Raw genomic sequence first — 11,540 nt, 5'->3', positions numbered from 1 at the left:
CTTCCTCACAGCCTGTGGAAAATATCAGGGCATCAGAGAGAATTTCTATCAAAAATTCTCACAAATATGCCCTGAATTCAGAAATCTGACTGACAACCAAAAACTCCCATTCCTACTGGGGGAGGAGAGAAGCTGTGTAACACTGGCGGCACACTATGTTACAGCTTGCCATGAACAGAGGGACAACCAGTAAACTAAGACAAGAGTATATATAAACAAGGCGAAAATATATTTATAAACTCAGGGATATACCTGTTTATACACTGTATGAATGGAACCGCGTTTATGTGTTCAACCATAAATGTATTTTGATGCTTTGGCAACATAAGATGTACCTTATCATGCCAATAAAGCGATTTGTATTGTATTGTATTGTATTGATTATTACTAATTGTTCTGAGACCCTTGGTGGCTCTGCCACAGAAACATAGAAGATAGGAGCAGGAATAGGCCATTCGGCCCCTCGAGCCTACTCCGCCATCCAATGAGATCATGGCTGATCATCCAAACTCAGTACCCTGTCCCTGCCTTCTCCCCATATCCCTTGATCCGTTTAGCCTTAAGAAATATATCTAACTACTTCTTGAATATATTTAATGAATTGGCCTCAACTGCCTTGTGTGGTAGATAATTCCACAGGTTCACCACTCTCTGGATGAAGAAACTCCTCCTCATCTCTGTCCTAAATGGCTTACCCCTTATCCTTAGACTGTGACCCCTGGTTCTGGACTCCCCCGCCATCAGGAACATCCTTCCTGCATCTAGTCCTGTTAGAATTTTATAAGTTTCAATGAGATCCCCTCCCATTCTTCTAAAGTCCAGTGAGTATAAGCCCAATCAACCCAATCTCTCCTCATACATCATTCCTGCCATCCCAGGTATCAGTCTGGTGAATCTTCGCTGCACTCCCTCCATGGCAAGAACATCCTCAGATAAGGCGACCAAAACTGCACACAATACTCAAGGTGTGGTCTCACCAAGGCCCTGTACAACTGCAGCAAGACATCCTTGTTCCTGTACTCGAACCCTCTCGCTATGAAGGCCAACATACCATTTACCTTCTTAACCGCCTGCTGCACCTGCATGCTTACTTTCAGCGACTGGTGCACAAGGACGCCCAGGTCTCGTTGCACTTCCCCTTCTCCCAATCTATTGGCATTCAGATAATACTCTGCCTTCCTGTTTTTGACACCAAAGTGGATAACCTCGCATTTATCCACGTTATATTGCATCTGCCATGCATCTGCCCAATCACCCAACCTGTCCAAATCATACTGGAGTTTCTTGGCATCCTCCTCACAGCACACATGCCTACCCAGCTTTGTGTCCTCTTCAAACTTGGAGATATTACATCTAGTTCCCTCGTCCAGATCATTAATATGGAAGTGAGGAGTCTGCTCAAAGCGTTCCCAATTCTCCCCCCGGTGCCCCCCACCACCACCAACACCCCTCAACCAGAGGCCCACATCCCGATGGCCAAGTCTGCCCCTGCACAGGTGCAGGAGGAGCAATCTTTGGCGGGGCCCTCACAGTCACCGAAACCCAGAGGACGTCCACCAAAAATATCTGAGCAGACAGAGCAGGGAAGTGAGCAGCCTGCCTGTACCTCTGCTGAAGCCACAGGGATTGCTTGGCGTAGGAATTGTACAAAGAGAAAGATGACACAATTGTAGGTACACAAGGGTATGCATATGGGTGTGTCATAAAATGTTAGACGGGTAAGTTTCCGCTGAATTTTTGAACCACATAAAATGATTTATTTGCACCACTTTCCTGTCTTGTCCATTTTTGCCTGCTGCCTGGCAAGTGGCCTTGTCAGTTGGAGTGATTGGTAAGACATTAATTAACCTCGAGCAATGGGTGTGTGACAGGAATGGTTTGGTCATTTTAGGACTGCTTTGTGGTGGTGGCCATGGGGGGTGGGGAAGTTGGTTCAGCATCTAGGAGCCGTATGGGTGCACTGATGCAACCTGACTAAATTGTGCCATGATGAGGCCATCCCGGGCCTCGCGGGCAGCAATGTGCGCCACTGCTGGCGCCATCTCCACCTCAGGTTCCTCCTGCTCCTTCTCCTCCTCCGAAGGGGCCCTGCGCTCTGCACCTTGCTCCTCCTGCAGCTCCAATCCTTGTTGCTGTGATAGGTTGTGCAGAGTGCAGCGTACCACGATCATTCTGGAGACCCTGGCTGATGCGTATTGAAGGGCTCTTCCAGATCTGTTCAGGCATCTGAAGCACATCTTCAGCATCCCGAATGCTTGCTCTAGTACCCATCTTGTCATCATCTGGCTTTGATTATAGCGCTCTTCGGCCTCATTGCTTGGCCTCCTCAAGGGTGTCATCACTCACGTCTTCAGTGGATAGCCCTTGTCTCGAAGCAGCCAGCCGGTAAGTCTGGTCGGAGATGTGAAGAGCTGAGGGAGGGTGGACTGCTGCAGGATGAATGAATCATGACAGTTCCCTGGGAATCTGGCACATACATGCATGATGATCTTTTTTTTGTGGTTGCAGATGAGCTGCACATTGATGGAGTGGAAGCCCTTACTGTTCACGAACACTCCTGGGTGATCTTGGGGTGCCGTGATGGTACAAGTGTGCAGTCGATGACGCCCTGCACCTGTGGGAAGCCAGCCAGAGCCGCAAAGCCGAGCGCCCGCTCAGTCTGACTGGCTTCATCAGTGGCAAAGTGTACATAAGTGCCTGACTTGTCAAACATGGCATCGGTCACCTAGGTGATGCATTTGCGAGTGGCCGACTGCGAGATGCTGCAAATGTCTTCCTCAGATCCCTGGAAGGAGCCTGAGGTAAAGAAGCTGAGGGCAGTGGTGACTTTGACAGCCACTGGTAACACATGTCCACCAGGTCTACTTACATAGAAACATAGAAGATAGGAGCAGGAATAGGCCATTCGGCCCCTCGAGCCTGCTCCATCATTCAATGCGATCATGGCTGATCATCCAAATTCAGTACCCTGTCCCTGCTTTCTCCCCATATCTATTGATCCCTTTAGCCTTAAGAAATATATCTAACTTCGTCTTGAATATATTTAATGACTTGGCCTCACCTGCCTTTTATGGTAGAGAATTCCACAGGTTCACCACTCTCTGGGTGAAGAAATTCCTCCTCATCTCTGTCCTAAATGGCTTACCCCTTATCTTTAGACTGTGACCCCTGGTTCTGGACTCCCCCGCCATCGGAAACATCCTTCCTGCATCTAGTCTGTCTAGACCTGTTAGAATTTTATACGTTTCAATGAGATCTCCTCTCATTCTTCTAAACTCCAACGAATATAATCCCAATCGACCCAATCTCTCCTCATACGTCATTCCTGCCATCCCAGGTATCAGTCTGGTGAATCTTCGCTGCACTCCCTCCATGGCAAGAACATCCTTCCTCAGATAAGGCAACCAAAACTGCACACAATACTCAAGGTGTGGTCTCACCAAGTCCCTGTACAACTGCAGCAAGACATCTCTGCTCCTGTACTCGAATCCTCTCGCTATGAAGGCCAACATACCATTTGCCTTCTTAACCGCCTGCTGCACCTGCATGCTTACCTTCAGCGACTGGTGCACAAGGACACCCAGGTCTCATTGCACTTCCCCTTCTCCCAATCTATTGCCGTTCAGATAATAATCTGCCTTCCTGTTTTTGCCACCAAAGTGGATAACCCTGCATTTATCCACATTATACTGCATCTGCCATGCATCTGCCCAATCACCCAACCTGTCCAAATCATACTGGAGTTTCTCGGCATCCTCCTCACAGCACACACGCCCACCCAGCTTTGTGTCGTCTGCAAACTTGGAGATATTACATCTAGTTCCCTCATCTAGATCATTGATATATATTGTGAATAGCTGGGGTCCTAGCACCGATCCCTGCGGTACCCCACTAGTCAGTGCCTGCCACTCAGAAAAAGACCCGTTTATTCCAACTCTTTGCTTCCTGTCTGCCAACCAGTTCTCTATCCAAGTCAGTACCTTACATCCAATCCCATGTGCTTTAACTTTGCACGCCAATCTCTTATGCGGGACCTTATCGAAAGCCTCCTGAAAGTCCAAATACACCACATCCACTGGTTCTCCCTTATCTATTCTACCAGTTACATCCTCAAAAAATTCCAGTAGATTAGTCAAGCACGATTTACCTTTTGTAATCCATGTTGACTTTGTCCGATCCTGTCACTGTTTTCCAAGTACTCTGCTATTAGATCTTTTATAATGGACTCTAGCATTTTCCCCACTACCGATGTCAGGCTTACCGGTCTATAATTCCCCGTTTTCTCTCTACCACCTTTTTTGAATAGTGGGGTAACATTAGCTACCCTCCAATCCATGGGAACTGTTCCAGAGACTATAGAATTTTGGAAGATGACCAGCAATGCATCTACTATTTCTAGGGCCACTTCCTTAAGTACCCTAGGATGTAGATTATCAGGCCCTGGGGATTTATCGGCCTTCAATCCCGTCAATTTCCCTAACACCATTTCCCTACAAATACTGATTTCAGTTAGTTCCTCCCTCTCATTAGACCCTATGTTCCCCGACATCTCTGGGAGGTTATTTGTGTCCTCCTTTGTGAAGACAGAACCAAAGTATGTATTTTATTGGGCTACCATTTCTTTGTTCCCCATTATAAATTCCCCTGATTCTGACTGCAAGGGACCTACGCTTGACTTCACCAATCTCTTTCTCTTCCCATATCTATAGATATCTTGGCAACAGATCTTCTTCCAGCTGGCCACAAATGTCTGCCACAACCTGATATGATAGTCTGAGCCTCCTGAGGCACTGGTGTTCAGTCCAGGAAGCTGATCCTCTGCCTGTATACCCTGTGTCGGGGATATCGCCTCCTGCGAGGTGTACCCCTGTGCTGATCCCCTCTCTTCTTCGGAGCAGCAGGTTGGTGAGGGGAAGGCAGCTTCTGCTGCTGCTGCTCGTGTTGTTGCTGCTGGGGCTCATCTTGGTCCTCATCTGAGGTCCAAGGTGAAACAACATAAGCGGCACCCATGCTGATCTGATGGATGCCAGGTGAAGTGGCGATCAGAGGCACACTTCTCCAATCTTGTGAGAGTGACTTCCAATGTAGTGAGAGCGACTTCCAAAGTTGTAGAAATCACCTGCAAACTCCTGAAAGCAAACTCTCAGCACAACTGGTGTCAGCCAGAGCCTTTCCCTTGGGGAAGAAAGCAGGTGCCGGTGAGGTGCCAGTATTTATGCGATTTTTTTTTTTAACTGTCGTTTGTTCAACTCCCACAATGGCCGCTGTGCTCTCACCTTGCTTTCACTGGCAAGGTTCAGCAAGCCCGGGAATTCCATTGAACAGCCAGTAAAAGCTGCAACATCAGGTAAACAAAGGCTGCTAATAGCCTCTTAATGAGCTCTAAACTACTTTAATTAGGTCACCCCTCCCTCTCCTGAGGGGGTCTCTGACGCGCTGACTAATTTGCACGAGTTAAAGACAGAAGCCGATGAGTTGAAGCCAGGTTCCCGACGCGCTGTAATTTCAGTGCTTTTAATGGCCCACCCGCACACAAACCCACACACTCTTCAAAGTAAAAATTCAGCCCATAATTTCTAGAGCCTATTTAATTTCCTCCTTCAGGTCCCTCAGGCTCCCAGGATGTATCCTGTCGGGCCCTGATGCTTTGCGCATTGTGTGTTAAAGTCAGCACTAGGTTTGTAGATTTCTGTAGGTATCTCATCACACCCTGAGCCTATACCACATTTTGGTTGTATGACGATTCCACCGCTCTCCTGGCCGGCCTTCCCTCTTCCACCCTCCGTAAACTTCAGCTCATCCAAACCTCGGCTGCCCCGTGTCCTAACTCGCACCGAGTCACGTTCGCCCATCACCCCTGTGCTCGCCGACCTATATTGACTCCCAGTCCAGCAGCGCCTCCAATTTAAAATTCTCATCCTTACATTCATGTCCTTCCCTGGCCTCGCCCCTCCCTATCTCTATAAACACCTCCAGCCCTACAACCTGCCGAGATCTCAGCGCTCCTCCGATTCTGGCCTCTTGGGCAGCTCTGATTTTCAACGCCCGACCATTGGCGGCCGTGCCTTCAGCTGCCGAGGCCCTAAGCTCTGGAATTCCCTCCCTAAACGTCTCCGCCTCTCTCGACTCTTTCTCATCCTTTAAAACGCTCCTTCAAACAATCTCTTTGACCAAGCTTTTGGTCATCTGCCCGAATATCTCCTTATGTGGCTCGGTGTCAAATTCTGTTTGATAATCGCTCCTGTGAAGAGCCTTGGGACATTTTACTACGTTAAAGACGCTATATAAATACAGGTTGTTGTTGTTGTCGATTCGTGTCCTTCAGCAATTGTAGGTTTGGTTTTTCTCTCCACTTTGACCTTATTCTAGTTAGTAACCCTGTACACCATCTTTCATCTTTCTCCATTGTGGGGTGATTCTAACTCACATTTTCCTAAATTAACCTTTAGATCACAATGGGCCTGAAGCAACAACAACAACAACTTGCATTTATACAGTGCCTTTAACATAGTCTTCCCTCTCAGGTGGACGTAAAAGATCCCATAGCACTATTTCGAAGAAAGTGCTTTACAGCCGATTAAGTACTTTTTGAAGTGGAGTCGGTGTTGTAAAGCAGGGAAATGTGGCAGCCAATGTGCGCACAGCAAGCTCCCACAAACAGCAATGAAATACACGATCAGATTATCAGTTTTACTTTAAGTGATGTCGATTGAAGGATAATTATTGGCCGGGGCTCCCCTGCTCTTCTTCGAAATAGTGGCCCCAGGATCTTTTACGTCCAGCGGGGAGAGCAGACTCGCTTTAACATCTCATCCGAAAGACGGATTCCTGAAAACATTTTGGAAATAACCTGAAACGAGGATTTGAGGGACGGAAGCCAGCGCATCAGGGATGACCTGGGAACATCGGGTGCAGGGTCGCACAATGTGAAAACCTGCCGTGGAAGCACTCACTTCAAGAACCAGCAGCAGGAGGAAAGCATTGTCGCAGGACAGTCAGCAGCCGCAGCTGGCTAGTAGATAACAGGGAACATATGGCGCAATGCAGCTGCGTCGTGTCCCTATCACTGAGTGTCACTGTGCAATATCTCACTCGGACTGGACCCTTGGGGTGTGACACCTTCACAGAGCTTGGGAAGTGCGATGCTAAGCTGACGGAAAGTGGGGGCCAACAACAACCTGTATTAATACAACATCTTTAACTTAGTAAAACGTCCCAAGGTGCTTCACAGGAGCGATTATCAAACAACAATTTGACACCGAGCCACATAAAGAGATATTAGGACAGATGACCAAAAGCTAGCTCAAAGAGGTAGGTTTTAAGGAGCGTATTAAAGGAGGAGAGAGAGTTAAAGAGGCGGAGAGGTTTAGGGAGGGGATTCCAGTGCTTAGGCGGCTGAAGGACTGCACTGTACAGATAGAACTCCAGACATGCCCACATTCCCGGAGCGAGAGAGACACTGCGCTGCCTCGGGCTCAGCTCCCTCACTGTACGGGCCCTGCGTTTCCCAGTCGCGCTACATCACTGAGGACTCTTTCTTTCAGGGGAAGGTTCTGGAAGTTTTGCCGCGCAGTTGCTGAAATCTCTGAATGAATATCGGACGAAGCATGGAGCGAGACCTTTAACCCTGAACCTGCTAATCGGCGAGAAGGCTGAGAAGTGGGCGGAGCATCTGGTAACCTCCAGAACGTTGCAGCACAGCGACACACCATGTGGGGAGAATATCTGGTGTCAGCGAGGCCCTGTCAGTACGCAGGTCACAGGTACGTCACATCACTGCCTGACATATCAGTCAGAAAGACTGTCCGTTGATTAATTAACCATTTTCTCCCAATTTCTCCCCTCTACCCTGGGGACCTGTTCCAAAGTCATGGGCTTCTATTACGGTGCCCATGTGGCCATTCTTCAAGTGTGAGGCTAGACCATGAGTATTGGCAGGTTATTCGAACATGGACGGCATCACAGACATGCCCAATCCTGTTCTTGCCCAATGACTTCTTTGTCACTAAGATTGAGACCATCTGTTCAGATGCCTCTCTCCTGTTTCCCCCCCTTTCCCCCTTGCCCACAAGTCAAACCTCTCCCCACCCTATCTCTGAATCCACATCTCCCTCTAGTTTCTCCCCTATCACCCCTTATGCCCTCTCAGAACCCATCCCTGGCCAGTGCACCTGGCATTTCCTGGTATACACCCATCAGCCTTCTTCAGTAGGCTGGGCCCTCAAAGCCAGCATCTGAGTCCACTGCAGCAGAGCTAATCTGCGATCTCACACTCTGGAGAGCTCGCATCAATGGCAGCCAATCGCCCTTCTCGGAGGGCTGTGGAGGCTCAGTCGTTGAGAATATTCAAGACAGAGATTGATAGATTTTTGAATATTAAGGGAATCAAGGGATATGGGGATAGTGCAGGAAAGTGGAGATGTGGCCGAGGATCAGCCATGATCTTATTGAATGGCGGAGCAGGCTCGAGGGGCCGAACGGCCTACTCCTGCTCCTATTTCTTATGTTCTTATGTTCCCCAGCTCCTGCGCACTTGTGCCTGGTGAGTCACCAACTGATAGCGCTGGCTGCCTCCCTGAGTGGTGATAATGAGCAGGCAGCACGTACATGAGCGTTACCCAGAACAACACTACCAACTACCAGCTGCCAGCGGCGCGGGCCCTGCCCAATTGCGTGGCCGGTTTTTGTGGGCGCGATCGAATTTCTAGCGCTCGTATCTCTCGAGCAGATGTCTGGTTGCGCATTCCAAACAGCAAGTGTCTTTGCAATCTTGATCCTTATTGTACATAGAAGCGGATGTGTGGTTAGGGGCCTTGGTAGCTGGTGAGCAAAAAGGGGAAGTCGGTAAATGACGTAAAAGCAAAAGAAGCATCTGTGGAGAGAGAGCCGAGGAGTTAACGTTTTCAGTTCCTGATAAAAGATCTGCGCCTAAAACGTTAACCGATCTGTGCTCGCCGTAGATGCTGTGGGGCCTGCTGAGAGTCTCCAGCATTTTCTGTGTTTGTTTTACTGAAGAGGCTTCTGGAACGGGAGGAGGCAGAGTCCAGCGTGAGACGTGCATCACGCTTAGGGTTGGCCAGCACCGACTGGCCGTATGTTTCACCAGATGACCTCTTCTTCTTCTTCTCTTCTCTCTTAGGCAGTCCCTCGGAACCGAGGATGACTTGCTTCCACATTAAAAATGAGTTCTCAGGTGACTGATGAGTCCAATGCGGGACCTACAGTCTCTGTCACAGGTGGGGCAGACGGTGGTTGAAGGGGCGGGTGGGTGGGGTGCTTGGGTTGATGTGCGCTCCTTGCGCTGCCTGCGCTTGGCTTCCGCTTGCTCCCAGCGAAGAGACTCGGTGTTCGGCGCCTTCCCGGATGCTTCTCCTCCACTTAGCGTGGTCTTGGGCCAGGGATTCCCAGGTGTCGGTGGGGGTGTTACACTTTTTCAAGGAGGCTTTGAGGGTGTCCTTGAAGCGGTTCCTCTGCCCACCTGGGGCTCTCTCGCTGTGCCGGAGCTCCGAGTAGAGCGCTTGTTTTGGGAGTCTCGTATCGGGCATGCGGACAATGTGACCCGTCCATCAGAGCTGATCGAGCGTGGTCAAAGCTTCGATGCTGGGAATGTTGGCCTGAGCAAGAACACTGATGTTGGTGCACCTATCCTGCCAATGGATTTGCAGGATCTTGCGGAGGCAGCGTTGGTGGTACCTCTCCAGTGCTTTGAGGTGCCTGCTGTACATGGTCCATGTCCCTGAAGCATACAGCAGGGCGGGTATCACTGCTGCTCTGTAGACCATGAGCTTAGTAGACCTCTGACCTCCAACTGTCTCACCCGGTCAAACAGCCGTTTCCCTCCATCACCAATATTTTTATGGCTAATAAAAAAAAGTGCTCAAAGAAGTTGAAAAAGACACACAATTTATTGTTAATGCCACAATGATTTATCTCCCGGGTTTCCTGCTGGAGGGTTGGCAACTCAAATCGCTCTGTCCCTCCCGCGTCAATCCCACAAACAGTTTCCTGACACGCCATTGGCTCTTTCTGCTCAGCTTTTGTCTCTGCTCGCTCTTTGCGGTCATAGAAACATAGAAACAAAGAAGATAGGTGCAGGAGTAGGCCATTCGGCCCCTCGAGCCTGCTCCGCCATTCAATGAGATCATGGCTGATCATCCAAATTCTGTACCCTGTCCCTGCTTTCTCCCCATATCCCTTGATCCCTTTAGCCTTAAGAAATAAATCCAACTCCTTCTTGAATATATTTAATGTATTGGCCTCTACTGCCTTCTGTGGTAGAGAATTCCACAGGTTCACCACTCTCTGGGTGAAGAAATTCCTCCTCATTTCTGTCCTAAATGGCTTACCCCTTATCTTTAGACTGTGACCCCTGGTTCTGGACTCCCCGACCATCGGGAACATCCTTCCTGCATCCAGTCTGTCCAGTCCTGTCAGAATTTTATAAGTTTCAATGAGATCCCCTCTCATTCTTCTAAACTCCAGCGAGTACAAGCCCAATCGACCCAATCTCTCCTCATACGTCATTCCTGCCATCCCAGGTATCAGCCTGGTGAATCTTCGCTGAACTCCTTCCATGGCAAGAACATCCTTCCTCAGATAAGGCGACCTCGCTCATCTCTCTCTCTCTCTCTCTCTCTCTCCCCAGAAGACTCGGCTCATCTCAGTCAGTCTTTGACTTGCCACGACCACGATATCCTCCTTCTGAATGTTATAGCTAATATTTGTGCAGCGACACCGGCATTTTTTAACATGGCAGTACATACTGCTGTCCTCTGGTAACGACATCCGCACATTCCAATAAATGTAATTATTTAGTTGAAAAATGTGGATTATGTGTTCTTAGAAGTGAGGTATGGTAATGCCAGGAATTTCACACACCCACTACCAGCACACTGAAGGACAACCTGCATATATCCAGCACCTTTAACGTAGTGAAACATCCCAAGGTGCTTCACAGGAGCGTTATCAAACAAAATTTGACAGCGAGTCACAAAAGGAGATATTAGGACAGGGGACCAAAAGCTTGGTCAAAGAGGTAGGTTTTAAGGAGCGTCTTAAAGGGCAGCACGGTGGCATAGTGGTTAGCACTGTTGCCTCACAGCGCCAGGGACCCGGGTTCGAATCTGGCCTCGGGCGACTGTCTGTGTGGAGTTTGCACATTCTCCCCGTGTTTGCGTGGGTTTCCTCCGGGTGCTCCGGTTTCCTCCCACAGTCCAAAAATGTGCGGGTTAGGTTGATTGGCTATGATAAATTGACCCTTAGTGTTAGGGGGATTAAATACGTGGGGTTACGGGGATAGGGTGGGATATGTGTTGGTGTAGGGGTTACAGGGATCGGGTGGGATATGTGTCGGTGCAGGCTCGATGGGCCGAAATGGCCTCTATCTGCACTGTGGGGTTTCTGTGATTCTGTGATTCTGTGAGAGAGGTGTAGAGAGGTTTAGGGAGGGAATTCCAGAGTTTAGGCAGCTGAAGCATGGACACCAGTGGTGGGGTGAAGGAAATCAGGGCTTTTCGCTCATAGAGTAAAGCTGCCTCCAA

The sequence above is a fragment of the Somniosus microcephalus genome, chromosome 23 (assembly GCF_052327205.1).
Source record: "Somniosus microcephalus isolate GS21.2 chromosome 23, FLI_Smic_1.0, whole genome shotgun sequence".
In the NCBI taxonomy this organism is placed as follows: Eukaryota; Metazoa; Chordata; class Chondrichthyes; order Squaliformes; family Somniosidae; genus Somniosus; species Somniosus microcephalus.
This window is presented reverse-complemented; position numbering follows the sequence as displayed.